The sequence below is a fragment of the Anser cygnoides genome, chromosome 3 (genome assembly GCF_040182565.1).
Source record: "Anser cygnoides isolate HZ-2024a breed goose chromosome 3, Taihu_goose_T2T_genome, whole genome shotgun sequence".
NCBI lineage: Eukaryota > Metazoa > Chordata > Aves > Anseriformes > Anatidae > Anser > Anser cygnoides.
Window position 1 is genome coordinate 111,502,389 of NC_089875.1, and position 14,696 is coordinate 111,517,084.

Here is a 14,696-nt window from a genome sequence, read left to right on the forward strand (position 1 = left end):
GAAACTTTATATATGACAGGATTTGAACAACACACAGAGAAGATAACGTTCTCAGTCTATAATACTTGCAACATAGCCTTGATCCTATGGACTAGTTGCTACTGCATTAGGCTTAGCTAGTAGGCAGTAGCTAAACAGTCCTCCCACCATCCCATCACTGTTACAAACACACCTTGTGCTCTTTGCTGCCTCAAGAGGCCAATTCTGGGAACAATTTACCAGTGTCTAGCCTCTGGGAGACAGTTAGTAGTTTCTCAAACTGCCCTTATTAATTTCAGGCCACAAAACAGGCCTGAGTATCATATGCTGTCTCACCTTGGACCTTAGCAGCCCCAAGGTCTTAAAAACCTACCATCGGGGGAAATGCAATCTTGTTTTAGGGCTGTAAATTTTTGCGCTGTAGGTAAGTTAGAGTTCAGATCCAGAAAGCTGACCTGAGCTTGACATGCAATATAAATGTATCCTATGATGGGTTTATTACATCCTGAAGTCTGTGATTGTTGCGCACCCAGACTGCAGATTTAGCTGTATCCTAAGGTTTCATTTTTACCAGCAAGTTAAGCAGAGCACTCCATTATCTGTATGTTAAATGGTGCCTTGCCTGATTTTGACTCAAGATAACTAGCACTCTTCCTGATGATTCCCAGGTGTGGTCTGGGAATAATGTATGGGATGAAGATATTCCCAATCCTGAATTTGAATGTGGCCACCTTATTTTGGAGGTGATGAGTTTATTACTATGGAGAAAACCATATCATGGCATGCTTAGCTTTAGGGCCACAGTATCATTTAGTTTACTAATGCAGATGCAAGTTCTGTGGGTTACCCAGGAGCTACTGTTCTCACCTGTTCTAGATCCCCAGCTGATGTAAAAGCTGTCTTAACACTTGTGAGAAGATAGAAAGCCATCTCTATGGAAAGGGTTCAAGGAGTGTTTCTTCTGTAAATGTGTGCCCTAAGACAAAGTCTACACTGAAAATGTACAGAAAAGCAATATGATGGGGATATTTGCATGGAAAAGTCTAGCCAGGTTTCCTACGTTGTAACTGATCAAGGCAAATTTTCTGAAGCATCCCAAAAGAGATGAAAGAGTGCGTATGCATTAAATGCAATTTCCTAATGAGTTGTACAGCACATGCTCTTGATCTAATACTTTTTCTTAAAAAAATGTTGAAAAGCAGTTTCAGCAAGAAAACAAACCAAGGGGCACAGAAAGAAAAACAGTGAATAAGTGCATCATAATACATTATAAAAATGTCATATTTCTGCCCACTAAGACCAGCAGTCATTATCTCAGCTTCAGATTCTCTTGCTGTTACTACTACAAACTCACCACCTTCAAGTCATTAAAATTGGTGTTGCTTAAATTATCCTTTTAGTGTCTCACTTCAGTCACAGAAATATAGATCTGAAGGAGACATCTCGCATCACTGAGTCCAGTGGTAGGAAACTGCATCATAGAGACCTTCTCACAAACCTGTAAAACCCTCTTTAGCAGTAGGCAGGTCTCAACTTTCATCTCTGCCAGTATAGCACTGTTTCAAAGCTTTGCTCCTTCATTGGTTCAAACTTTCCTACTTCCAGACTGCATTTACTCCCAGCAAGTTTCCACCCGTTAATTCCATCATCCTTAGCTTTTCTGTTTGCTGCTAATCTCCCTAATTTGTTTGTAATCCACAGACATATCCCTTCACAACAGCATTATTTCCTCATGCTCTTTTAAGTCTTTCAGTTGCCTTCCCTTCTGCTAAAATCTCAAAGTTCTGGTGCATATGTTCAAGACCCTTCACTAGTTACCTCCTCTTCACTCTTCTACTGTATTTTCTTTCTTATGGTTATCCAGTGCAACCAGTGAATACCACTGCACTTTCTCTGAAATTAACATTACATTTTTACACACCACTGGCTCTAATAAGAAGGAAGTAGAAATACCTGATGCCACAAGTTGGCTTCTCAGTTCAACAAAACAACATCCTCCTCAAGAGACACGCATCTTTATTACTATTATTATTATTTATTATCATTTATTTTATTTTATTTTTATTAACTCATCACTGCTATAATAATTTGGGCAATGAGTTTGGTAAGTTTTCTAGATTTTTTTGCATCACCTCTCAAGGTGCCCTTGCTTGTAATGAAATTATGACATTTTTTCAATATAAGCATGTAGAAAATGAAGCTAATTCAACCTTTGTAAAAAGTTCTTCTGTTGATTAAGCAACTTTATTTTTTATTTAAAATGTGTGAACATTCTCATTTTGTTGCAGAAAAAGGATCTTTATTTTGACATGCAAACATTTAAAATAAAAACGTTTCAATGCAGCTTTCATACACTTACTAAAAATATTAGTTCAGGTTACAGATATTTAGAGGACCAAAAACATGGGAAATAAGAGCTGAGACAAGGAAGAACATTTTAATTGTAAGCTAGTGGTATAGAAATTTTTAAACAATAGTAATGAGACCCAGGATATAGACATCTTGAATTCTGCAACCTCTGTTAAACAAAGTACAGCCAGACGCAACAGTTAAAAATATGTAACCACACAAGTTCCCCATTTGCCCTCTTTTATTTGCTCTGTGTTTTCAATTTGTAATGACAATTTTCTATCAGAACAATAAACCAGGAGGATCATCTTTCTTTTGCCAGCTGTGACCCGACTGACTAGATTTGACTGTCCCATGAATGGAAACTGACAAATGAGACTTCAAAAGACTTCCCATTGCCAAGTTTAACAAAATTCTGCTATCTTTTAACCAAATATTTATGTATTACATGACTGTGTTTTATTATATTTATGTATTACATGGCTGTATCCTATTAAATTTAGGTCTTCTCTGATCATTGATACTCCCTTTCAGTGTCATTCGTAGTATTTGGTTTCAATTAATATACATGGAACTGAAAGAAATGTACAAAACCTTGTTTATTTTCTAGCAGTTGATGGTAACTGATTAAATCGTTACACATGGCATGGTCTCCATCCCCTGTTTACTGTACAAAGCAGCTGGCAGGCCGCACCTGTCAGCCTAAGAGAGAATCTCATAAAGCTGCCAGTAAAACAGTGGAGCTGAATACACATCTGCTAATAAATTCTTTTCATCATATCCTAATCAAACAGCATACGCTGTTTATGGCCCTGCTAATAAAGGGTTTGAAATATCTGCTCATGAACTTGATTTTATCAAGACAATACCAACCTGTATGACCAGTTTTTTATTTATTCCTCTGTTTGGTGGAAAGGTGAGTGTTAAAACGGCAGAAGGACAGGAAAAGGGATGAAAATTGGTTGTTATTATGGACAAAATCCTAGTCCCGTTCCTTTATGAATCTTCTTTGTCCGTTAATAGGACTACTTTGTTTTTTTGCTTGCCAGTCATTCTGTTCCTGACATCAGCCACTGTGTGCAGATAGTTTCCAAGAGGTTCAGATAGGTGGATTTTGGTCTGATAGCATCTGCTATAACACACAGAGAATGACTCGCAACCTGAGTATCATGGTGGTGTTCGACTGCATGGTTGGGTGGCTGGAGATTAAAATATCAGGCAAATAATGACAGAGGGTGCTTTTTAGCTAATGTATAAGAACATGGACCTGTGTGTTAACATGCACAATAACTTAAAGGGTTGATGCTGAATAACAATATCTTTTCACATAACTATCCACCAATAATAAGCAAGAGTGGCTATAACTAAAATAATAGTGTCTACATTTAAAACGAACATTTCTATGATAGATTTTGCTGTCCAGATTTAAACAGATCTCATCCAGAATGACTTTTATTCTGATGGACCTTCTTTCTGGACCAGTGGTCCTTTACTTATATAAGCAAGGGTTGCTTTAATGTGTCAGAATGGTTTGTCATGTAACACTTCTTCCTTGATGTTTCTGTGAGGTATATAGCACAAATACATTGCACAGGTAGAACAGGACTCTAGAATTTCTGGCTCAACTGCATTAATTTCCTGTAGTGTTGGAGTCCTTAGAAGCTGGGGGGAAAAAAAAAAATAATTCTTTTTCCTTCCCATCCCAAAGATGTGCAAATGCCCAGCACAGTTAGTTCTTTGGTTACTTAGGTTATTCTACATATCACCAAAGTGTATGTCAACCTTAGTCTGGCTACTGGCCTTTTAAAGTATAGTATTATTCATTAGCCAGCTCTAGCTTTAGCTTTACTCTTTACTTCTACTTGCACATATATTCCATTGATTCATATCTTAATAGTGTTACAGCTATGTATTTAAATTAACATTCCTCTCCAGTGTCTTCCTAATCTTTCTGTCTTGAAGACCTTTTAAAAAGCATTAGGAGTTTTGAAGTCAGGAGCTGGATGCAAGTCCAGTTTATGCATTGCTTTTCACAGTACTTTGCTACTCCAGAAGTCCCTGCCTACACCTCCTTCTCACTATAGCCCACTTGCACGTGATGTCTAACATCCGTCACATTTTCTTCTGGCACCAGTGAGCTGTACAGTGTGACTGTCAAGTCTAGCTTCCTTTCTTTTCCTAGGTACCCACCACTGTCCTTCTAGCTTGTACATCTCCCTTCATTTGTGTGGAGTTGGTATCCACGTGAATTACAATAAGTGGAAATTCCTCACTATTCTTCAGGATATCCTTTGCTCTTTTAGTCACACAAATCTTTTGGATTTTTATTTATTTATTTATTTATTTATTTTATATGAAAGACAGTCACACAGATGATTCAACTATGACTGTAAATTTTTCATGTCACTTCATTCAATGTCTTTTTTTGTTTCCCCCTTCTTTTTTGTTTCTTTCACTTTATGCTACATTGTCATTAGCAGGAAGTTTCACTCACCTTGTCTCATTGTTTCTTTGTCTCTGGAGTATAGATATACAGTAAGACTGTTATCTTATGTGTATGTAGCTCTAAAGAGTCTAAAGAGGAAGGAAGAAAAACAAAGTCAAGACATTGGCAGTGTCACATCGTTTCCTCTATGAATTAGAAAACATCATTTTCCTGCTTTTGGAAAAACTGTGTTGAGAAAAAAAAAATATAGGAAATCTAAAGATCAAAAATGCTATTGCTACTTCAGAGGAAATAAAAGCAAACAAAACAAAACAGAACAAAACACCTGGAATTATATCTTGAGTATACATATTTTAAATATAATTTAAACATGAATGATTTTGATGTATATATTTCAAATATTTAAAACCTTCAAATCACTTCAGAGCAGAGTATTTTACATGTCTGCAGTATTAACAAACCCCTCTACCATTACATTAAGACGGATGGAGAATGTCAGTGGACAGTTACTTAGTCATAGATTTCCATTTCTGTAATCTTAGCAAATTTCACCGGAAATTCAACCTTTTCCAAAAAATGTAATAGTTCAGTTCCTCATAAATGCTTCACAGATCCTAAGAAATATTTTGACTTTATCCATGATGAAGTCAATAACACTGACAATGACATTTTTTCACATTCATTTAAGCAAGGAAAACATTGTTTCCAACGAGAAGCCAAAAGGAAACTTCTGTCATGGCTGAAGTACCTGATAGAAGAGACCTGCAAAAAAGACCAGTAACAGACTTTTATCTTTGTTTCATCAACAAAATCCTCTTTTTTTTTTTTTCTTTTTATGTTTCATCTGTGTTATACTGAGCTCAGAAAACTGAGCTTAACATCACAGCAGTGCTTGATTTATTACTGGTTCGTGAGTACAGGATTTCATCACTGGGATCCATCAGCTCATTAGACCACTATGCATTTAGGTTTGTTACAGTATCCATATAGAAAATGAGATGCTTATCAGGGCTACCTACTTTAATCATGAACAAAATTTTGGTGCAGAAGCAGCTGACCTAGCTAGAGACACCTAACAATATCCTTGAAGAAATGTAACTTCCCCATAGCTACCTCTCTTCTCCGTCATCTTTCTCCTGATGCTGTTTTTAAGCTCAGGCATATGTTTAATGTGTGATTTCCCTGTCCTGTTTGGAAAACCAAAACTGCAGAAAAAGTGTCCCTTATGACTAAATCCATGATCTGGGAGGTGCCCCGTATCTTGGCTCCAAGGAGGAGTATTGTAACACAATATTCTCCCTCATGTTCAAAGTCCCTCCATTTTTTGATAGCTGATATTAGACATGCTTTGCACATAGCTAGAGGATTAAGCTTGCTTAGCATTACAGAGTTTCCTAGCAAAGGAAACACACTGTGGATCCTTTGGCTGTGGTCTGAGCACACCCTTGAAGCAGTTCATGACACATAGCCCATTGTCACAGCTGAGAAAACTTGAACATGTTGACTAGAAAAGACCTATGGATTTAGAGGAGTTGACATCTGAGAAACAATTCTGGGAATGTCTCTACCTACATGGTACAGTAGGGAAGGGAGGGGAGGGGAGGGGAAGGGGAAGGGGAAGGGGAAGGGGAAGGGGAAGGGGAAGGGGAAGGGGAAGGGGAAGGGGGAGGGGGAGGGGGAGGGGGAGGGGGAGGGGAAGGGGAAGGGGAAGGGGAAGGGGAAGGGGAAGGGGAAGGGGAAGGGGAAGGGGAAGGGGAAGGGGAAGGGGAAGGGGAAGGGGAAGGGGAAGGGGAAGGGGAAGGGGAAGGGGAAGGGGAAGGGGAAGGGGAAGGGGAAGGGGAAGGGGAAGGGGAAGGGGAAGGGGAAGGGGAAGGGGAAGGGGAAGGGGAAGGGGAAGGGGAAGGGGAAGGGGAAGGGGAAGGGGAAGGGGAAGGGGAAGGGGAAGGGGAAGGGGGACTTACTTTCCTTCACTGCCTCAGCGAGATTGAAGCCAACCTTTTTCATTATTTTTCATTTTCATGGCATATAAAATGACCAGTGGCCACTATTTAGAATCTTTTTAAATTTCATGAGCAGGGGCTGTACAAGTTATTAACCTCAAAACTGGGAATATAATCCTTCCTAGTCCTGTATTCGTTAGTAATACTTAAACAGATATGTGTAATTTTGTAATCAAAGTCAAACCTAGAAGATCTCTGAGCAGAGGTATTCTGAAGTGGTTTCAATTTGTAATTTCTGAAAAAGAAACTTGCCATAACACTCATTTTACTTTTCAGCTTGTGAAAGAATCAACAGATAAAAGGCAAAGACTGCCAAAGCAATTGCGTAAATGTATTTACTAAGCAAATATTGTATTATTACATGAAATGTGTCATACTTAGTTTCAGCACATGAAGCAAAACTGGCAGAACCCGACAGAGACTCTGACAATTTGTTGTTGTTGTTTTGGTTGTTGTTGTTTTGGTTTGGTATGTTTGTTAGTTTTTTTATTGTTGTTTGTTTGTTTGTTTTGGGGGCATGTTGTTTGTTTGCTTGCTTTTTTTCCCACTTTGACTAGTACAGAATGTGGTTTTGTGTCTGTCAGAATTTTTAGAAGGACATAACAAGATAATCTTCACACTAGTGGAAACATGAAAAAAATCCATTTTATCTTTAGTAATCCAAGGTGAAAATTTATAATATTCTAGCAGGTGAGGCTGGGAAGAACAGAAGAAATGATCTTATCTCTGTGTTTGACCCAAGAAAAAATCAAGCAGGTCAAAACAATTCCTGGCATGTTTGTCTAACCTGTTCTTACAACCTGTCAGTAATAGAAACTGTACCAGTTGCCAGGTAAACTATTTCAGGGCTTAACTCTCCTTACACGCAGAAAGTTCTTTCCAGCAACTAATCTAATTCTCCCTTCCTGTAATTTAAATGTACTGTTTTTTCTTCCTGTCCTCAGGGGATCTGAGGAAGAGATTATTCTGTTCTTCTTTGCAGAAGCCTCATAATTGCTTCATGGCAGGGTCCTGCTCCCTGGGCCATCCACACTGCATATTGGGTCACCTCCAGGATTCATGTTGGGACTGAGAAATTGGGTCTCTCCTCAAGCAACCAGTGGTTCATTTAGGAGATAGTCCATGGTCTGGTCCAACAAATCAGTCAAGCACCCCGTCTCTCTCTATTACCTGTGTCTTCAACTTACACTTACCCTATTGGACCTTGCCCCTTTTTGTCCTCGCACTACCTTCTGCTGTCCATAACCTATGCCTATACTATCACATAGTAAAAAAGTATGAATGTGAGGAATGTAAAGCAGCCACTATCCAAAAAGTGTTTCCTCTTAAAAAACACTATACAATGAAGAAACAAAATCAGGCATAAATATAAACCACATGGGGGCAGGAGGAGATCTAGGCCTTCTGTTAGTGTTTCTTAGGCTATCCTAGGATGAGGTAGGAAAGGAAAAAAAAGGTTTATGAGAATATCACTAGCTACTGACAGGGATGTGTCAGGGATGTCACAGCTGTGAGACATAGGTGGGCGGATCGCAACAGACAAATTTTGCAGTTCATGTGTGAGAGAGACCTCTAAATTAGTGCATGCAGAGGCCAGTGGGGTCAGTACCAAGCCAACTGTTACTCCAAGTGCTGCTGTGTGTGGACACAATCAGATCACACTGTAGAGAACTAACAAAAACATAAACCAATTATTAGAAAAAGAGAACATGATGTGCTACTGCATAAATTCACACACACAAAAAAAACAAAAAACAAAAAACAAACAAAAAAACCACGCTGTGTGCAATATCACCCACATAGGATAACAGGACAGAAAGAGATTCAGATGGAGGGAGGGATATGGAATACCCCCATTGTGTAGACCAACTAAAGAAATGAGTCTTCTGAGAGCTGAGAAATAAATGATTGAGTGGTGGATACGGAAAGGAGTTTTATTGTGTACAGTGATATCAAGGAGGCCATAAGGCTTGACTGTTTATTTGGAGCTGGGAGAAGAGAGGCCCAAAAGAAAATAAATAGCTTGTTCACTTGGGGTGCAGTTAAACTAAGTGGGATTCAGAGTGGGGCTCCTTGGCTCAGGACATCGTATATGCCAACATTCAAGAGAAAAAAAAAAATGACAGAGAAATCTACTGAGATCGGGAAGATCAGTATGAATGTGTAGCTGGAGGTAGGTGCAATTTCACTACCTGCTTGCCTTGCTCTTATGCTCGTCATCTGCTTTTCTGCCTTTGGAGCCAGGTGGGCTTTTCGCTGGATGCAATAAAACCACTCCAATATAGATAGGAGTGCCATGGGTTTAAGCCGTTCTGGACTAGCTGACTTCTCTGGAGAGGAGATGAGAAACGCCGCAGGGACATTGCCACAGTTTGGTAGAATAGTCACTCTAGATGAGAATTTTCTTCCTAATCATGGGTAGTGAACAGTTTTATATGGGATCTCAGGTCATGTTCAGTCTTGTGGTTTGAGATCATCTCTAAAAATGTAGTAATTTAGCTAATGCTTAGGCCAAGTGATAATTTTCTTCTTCATCTTTCTTGCAGGGGTAAAAATACTTGAAAAATGGGGCCAGCTCAGTAAGACTTCAATTATGGTTTTAAGTTCTGTTTTGTTGTGGCTTTTTTGTTTGTTTTTTGTTTTTTTTTTTTTTTTATGCCTTTTTTGATCTGTATTAATAGTAGAAATGTCAGCACAGAGAACTGCATTTTGAACTGCAAGACGGAAAAGTGTCTTAGCTCATTAATTAGTTAACCAATTAATTTCAAAGTTTCCATGTGCATTTCAAAGTTTCCATGTGCATTGTTTTACAACTTTACTCTGAGTAACCTAAATCTAAAATAAACATACTGAGATTTTCTTTTTTTTTTCAGTATCTTGTAGCAAGGAGTTCCACAAATGAAATGTATTAATCTTTTTACTACTTTGAGTAAGGATAGATAGACGTTTGAAGTTACATACATCTATTACATTAATTATTGCACTCAGTTAATGTATCATGTCCAAGCTGAATCCTACCCTTTTCAGGTACTCCACAAGGGACTCTTTTAAGTCCTTAATCATTTTCATTGCTTGTATAATGTTCTCATTTAAGTAATTAGTCTATCTAGAAGAAGCATTATATACTGTAAAACATTTATAGGTGAAATGTGTTTTGGTATTAAAAGGTTCCTTAACAAAAATAAAAAATTCAGTAATAACTATTTAATGAGAAATTTTTGTCAAAGCATCATATGTGTTAGCTGTTCTTAAATCACTACAGAAATGGGTTTGGATTGCAGCTTTTCCTTTCAATTTAAGTTGGTGAGCAACCAAATTATAATCAACATCAATAGAGCATACAGGCTTGCACAGTAAAAAATAATGTTGAAACAAAATAGTTTATGTCAGTTGAAAGAGGGAGATAGATTCCCAAGTGGCTCGTAAAGAAAAGGAAAATAACCATAATGAACAGTACATTGAATCCAACCTTCTAGTCCTTCCCGAGGCAAATCTTCCCTTGACTTCAAGCCATGTTGTTTGTGTAAAAACTTGACCAGGGACTTGATATGGGAGATCTTGCTAATTTTCAAATACAAAACCCCTCAAACTTCACAACTCCTTTAACTCTATGTGTGTTCCTGTGCCTGCTTCCAGTGACTGAGCCTTGTTCTCCATTAAGATCTGTGACTTATTTTATCTTCCAGTTTTTTGGTTGTTGGAAATATTTATTCTGTTTTGTGTAAATGAGGAGTTCAAAGCAAACAGGAAAACATCCCAAATTCAGAATCACAGCAAGATCCTATTTCACACTAGATATCATTTTGTTCTGTGTCCTCCTATAGGGTTGGATTACTGGGTAGAGATGAAAAGTTGGGTTCTTAGTGATTAAAGACATTCAAGTCCTCATCTTTAATTCCTTTTGAAAATTTCTTTTTAAAACATAGGGGATGCATACATTTTTGTTATACATTTTAAAATATACTTTAGACTGAAATATGTGGAAGAGAAAATCTAAATATGTGTGTAAAAATCTACATATCAGGTACAGAAGAAATGTCATAAACCTCACTTAATGATGTCATAAACCTCACCTAATGCTAACAGAAATCCAGGTACTGCCTTTCCTGCCTAACTAGGTTTACTGATCAAGGAATTTTGTAGAGATACATGAAATGCTTTGCTGATACTCAGACACAAAAGGTATGAAGAATTCATCTGACTGCATACATTTTCAGTGGAGACCTCTACACCATTTTTGTCAAATTCCCTTTATAGTTGCTTTTTATTCCCTTTATAGCACCTCCTTTATATCATAGAGAAGCATGTAGTTTTCAAGATTAATTTCATCCTAAAGTAGTTATCTAAAATGGGTGATATGAATCTAGCCCCCAAAGAGTTTATTGACTCTAAAGCAATCTTCGAGAGGCTACATGAGGTTTCAAAGTCTACATTGTAGACAACTAAAGTTAAATGAGTTGTATCCTATATAAAATGTTTCAGTTCAGAAGGAATAATTGGCCAATTTAATATATTAGATTGAGCAAAAATCTCCAACTAAAGAATAGCTTTTTTTTCTGGCTAAAGCACATCTTCCTGGAATGCAGTCAATATTACTATGAAGAGAGGGAGAATTCACTACTTTCCCTTGTAGCTGCTTTTTCTGACTTATCTCTCTCACTGCTGAAATATGTGCCTTATTTCCAAACTAAGCTTGTCTGTTTTCAGCTTGCACCCATTTATTTTATTTAGGGTTTTTTTTTTTTTTTCTTTTCAGTGTTTTTCCTAATGAATTTAAATGCATACATAATCAAGCCATCCTTAAATCTACTATCATGTAAACAGATGAGTATTTCCAGTGTCCCACTATTAGGTCTATTAGGTATTTTCTCCACCCTGAAATGATTTTTAAGGTCTTTTCTGCATCCTTTCTATTTTTTCACTTTTTTTTTTTTGTTTTAAATACGGACACCAGATGATACTAGACTATTGCATACACAATCTCATCAGTACTACAGACAGAGGTAAAATCTTCACTTTGCTTGCATTAGTTATTCAGTTTATACAATAGAAATTTTGTGGTTGTTTTTTATTTTCTCTTTTCCAGAATTATATTAGGAACTTTAGCTCTGTTGCTTGTCTCTTAAGACTCTCAAATCCACTTTAGAATAATTTTGGCTGTATTAAACAAGTTAGTTAAAAGGTCTCACCTGTCTAAATAGGTCAGCTCATTTGGTGTTTCTCATAATTGTGAGCTCTTACTTACATCAGAGTTTGTGTCATCTATTGTTGTCTTCTCCCAATATTTTGGGCATATTTTGTGTTGCAGGTGGTTACCCTTCAGGCAGTCCATGAGAGCTGCCATTAGAGGTAAAAGCATGCACCACGAATGGGAACTGTCAATCAGTTCCTGATCCTATCCTTATTCCTGTATCACCTTTTCCATTATTTCGGCTGGGACTATTGTCCAGTTAACATGCCTAATTTACCATTTTTGTATGTTAGCACAGCATTTGTAATCTTCTAGTCTTCTGGAATTTCTCCAGTCTTTCAAGATGTATTTGAAAGTAATATCAGTGATCCAGCTGTCTCCTTGAGAAACTGTTGAGGACTCGTGGATTCAAGCATTCTGGCCTACCGATTTAAAATTTTTAACAGTTTTTATCTAAAATGCTTCTTGTTAACTATAGGACTAGGAAGAACTTAATCATCCTCATGTGAAGTGATTAAATGATCCTGTTTTTATCCAATAATTAAAAGGTAATATTTACTGAACATTTATCCTCTTTTTCTCTATCATTATTAACAGATTTAACAACCTTATCTAATGACAAGATGATATCACTTCTGGCTTTTTTTTTTTTTTGTATTTTTAATATAAATTTTAAAAGTTCTTTCTTATTTCCTTAATGACAGTAATAATTGTCCTATACTTTTAACTTCTTATATTAATTCTTTTCTCCTGTTCAGCATTTCTCATTCATGCTGATAACTAAATCTGCCATTTCTGTCCATTTTTATGTATTGTGCATTGCTTTTATAATCCTGATTTCCACAAAATGAGTTTGGGCTTTTAGCCAAAGTTTGTTCTTTCTTGATTGTGAAATCATGGGGGTTTAGCCATTTAAGAAACTCTTCTAAAAGAATTCCTAAGTTTCATTCAAAGTTCTCTGCTTTCATTTTACTTTCCATGAATTTTTCTCATAATATTCTTCACCTTTTGGAAATTAGGTCTTTTAAAAAACTTTGTGAATGATTCAGGATTTATTTATTTATTTATTTATTTATTTATTTATTTTCAGTAAAGAAAGCAGATCTTGGTTGCTTGAGGTTCACACAATGCTATGTTTTGGACTTTAGATGAAAAAAGTTGTGATAATACACCGATGCCAAAGGGATATCCCTTACCATATGGTGTCCTGCTCACCAGTAAAATCTGGGGTAAAAAGTGGAAGGGGGAGAAACGTTTGGAGTAATAGCATTTGCCTTCCAAGAAACCATTATGTGTGATGAGCCCTGTTTTCCTGGAAGTGGCTGAACACCTGCCTGCAGATGTAGCAGGTGAATTCCTTGGTTTGCTTTGCTTGTGCATGTAGCTTTTGCTTTACCTGGTAAACTGTCTTTATCTTGACCCATGAGTTCTTGCACTTCTACCTTTCTGATTCTCTCCCCCATCCCACCCTGGGAGACTGAGTGAACAGCTGTATGGTGCTGAGCTTCCTGCCAGGGTTAAACCACAACACCATCTTCAGTCTAGAAAGTAATTCAACTGTATCTATCTAACATAATAAGGCTGTAATAAGGTTAAAAAATAATAATAATAAATAATAAATATGTCACAGGTATAATCTTTAGATGAATTACTACGTATTAAGTTTTTAAGGACTCTGGTGTTTTATTGATGTTTGAACTGACTTCCAGTCTTCTTCCAGGCTGAAGCTTCCACATAACAAGATACTGAACCTATTTTGTTGGGATCTGTAGTATGTTTTAGAAACAAGTATAATGATGAAGATTACTTTTTTTTTTAATCACCTGTATTTTAACAGACCCTGTCCTGAATAAATCTTGCATGATACAAGCTGTTTTGTTCATTTAACCGCATATATTTAGGCATACTGAATTATAACACAATACCTGATGCCTGATAAAGTGATAAGCTCTCTTAAAAACAAGAGTTGCAATGAACTTTGGAAAACAAGCCCCCTAAAGCTTGTAAGTTTTATTGCCATTTTGCAGGTGGGCTCATAAGGAAAAGAAAGGCCTTAAAATGATGGAAATAGCAAAAGCACACTCAAAGGTAATTTGGAAATTTGAAAGCCCAGCAGCCAATACAACTGTCATGCTATGGTGAAGATATTCCTCAGAACAGTCTTGCATTTCTTTAATATGAAACATCAAATTTTAGTAGGTGCATCTTGCAAGGGACATGTCAAGCAGGGCAAGTGCCTAAGAAACAGGGTTAGAGAGAATGCTAAAGAGAAAAGAAAGTGTATTATTCTCCAAAATTCAGGCTAGATTGTGAATCTGCTATCAGTTTTATAAGATGAGATGTAGTAAAAAAGGGCACTATTCTGATTTATACAATGGAGCAATGATTTTCCCTTCTTCCCCTCAGGCTGGGAATTAAGATATTGGCTATGAGAAATTGCAAAGCAGTTAGTCACCCCACCACCACCTCCCATCTCCCCACACTGATTCTGTCCAATTTGTTGTGGTTTGACTTATGTTTCCACCTCTTCCTGGGAGTGAATTAACGTGTATCCAGCTGATGCTTAAATCCCAAACCCCACATATTGGAGTTCCATATAGGAACTGAAATGCAGGTGTGCCTTACCCTTCTGCATGCGCTATGTTCATCAGTGGTCCAGAAAAAAAAGAGAAAAAAAGAGAGTGAGGAGTCATATATCTACCGAACTACTTGCACAATCTTCATTTTCATG

The 14,696-nt window shown here is 37.2% G+C and overlaps 1 long non-coding RNA gene across 1 annotated transcript; it reads left to right on the forward strand.

The window, feature by feature from the left end:
- The first annotated feature begins 10,479 nt into the window (after window positions 1-10,479).
- On the forward strand, window positions 10,480-14,351 carry LOC106047371 (uncharacterized). The gene is made up of 4 exons (XR_001213734.3): window positions 10,480-10,956; window positions 11,729-11,777; window positions 12,444-12,513; window positions 13,686-14,351. It is a non-coding gene; the product is annotated as an uncharacterized lncRNA (long non-coding RNA).
- Window positions 14,352-14,696: the final 345 nt, after the last annotated feature.